This window comes from Loxodonta africana, chromosome 12 (genome assembly GCF_030014295.1).
Source record: "Loxodonta africana isolate mLoxAfr1 chromosome 12, mLoxAfr1.hap2, whole genome shotgun sequence".
NCBI lineage: Eukaryota > Metazoa > Chordata > Mammalia > Proboscidea > Elephantidae > Loxodonta > Loxodonta africana.
The window spans coordinates 102,904,054-102,905,390 of record NC_087353.1 but is presented as its reverse complement, the minus strand read 5'-3'; the positions used below and the strand labels follow the sequence as shown (position 1 = coordinate 102,905,390).

Here is a 1,337-nt window from a genome sequence, read left to right as displayed (position 1 = left end):
AAAGCTTTTTTTTTTTTAAAGCTACACTATTTTTAGGATCTTTCCATTCAGCAGGTTCTAGCCATAACTGGGCTTCTCCAGGTCCTATTATCACATGGACTAACTGGTATACATCTGGAAACTTCAATAAGAACTTTAAATTCCTCAGCAAATTTATAAGGATCCTCCTGTAATCTGTGAAAATGTTTCACAAAGAGTTTCAATGTTATGTAACTCTACGTGAGTCTAGGGGACAAAAGTAATACGTGGAGCTCTTTCACCTCGTCCGCCGCCATGCCATCCAGACTGAGGAAGACCCGGAAACTTAAGGGCCACGTGAGCCACGGCCACAGCCGCATGGGCAAGCACCGGAAGCACCCAGGAGGCAGGGGTAATGCTGGTGGCATGCATCACCACAGGATCAACTTCGACAAATATCATCCAGGTTACTTTGGGAAGCTTGGTATGAGACATTACCACTTGAAGAGGAACCAGAGCTTCTGTCCAACTGTCAACCTCGATAAGTTGTGGACCTTAGTCAGTGAGTAGACAAGGGTAAATGCTGCCAAAAATAAGGCTGGAGCTGCTCCCATCATTGATGTGGTGCGATTGGGCTACTACAAAGTTCTGGGGAAGGGAAAGCTCCCAAAACAACCTGTAGTCGTGAAGGCCAAATTCTTCAGCAGAAGAGCTGAGGAGAAGATTAAGGGTGTTGGGGGTCCCTGTGTCCTGGTGGCTTGAAGCTACATGGAGGTTAATTAAATGTTAAATGCTTTTCCCTTACGTCTGAGTGTAGGTTCTTTGGTGGCATCTCTACATCCCTACCTGTGTAGCTAATGCTGAGCACTGCCAGCATCAGAACCCCACCTGACAGATTTTAGGAGTATGGAGGCCTATGTTTCCCTGCTGACTTCCCTCAGAAACTGTGTGGTAGTGATACACCAGTACTTTAGAGGCTTGGGCCATTACCTAACTTAACACATCCTTTCGTTTATAAAGTGAAAATTGCACCTGTTGATAATATATTATCTTCTGGTTGAAAAAAAAAAGTAATACATGGAGTATCCTCAGCATCCACAGGGCAGATTTTAAAAGGCATTTCAGGCACTGGCTTTTCTGCCACTTGTGTAGAATAAAAGGTGGATTAAGTTAAAGCATTTTCAGAGGAATAAGAGGGCAAAGAAGGATAAAGAAATAGAAGTGCTGGCAAAGGGGCAGAAGGAGCAAGAGTAGAGCTTTGACATTGTAGCTCCTTATTTCATTTACTTAATTTAGAAACAGTGTCCTGCAGGGAAGCTATTTTACTATCTTGCTGTCTCTTGGAGGCCTCTAAATAGCAATTAAAATAGGCATCCCAT

General features: G+C 43.6%; 1 pseudogene; it reads left to right on the top strand.

Annotated features, from left to right (window-relative positions):
- The first annotated feature begins 242 nt into the window (after positions 1 to 242).
- Positions 243 to 965, top strand: LOC100665910 (large ribosomal subunit protein uL15-like; annotated as a pseudogene).
- Positions 966 to 1,337: the final 372 nt, after the last annotated feature.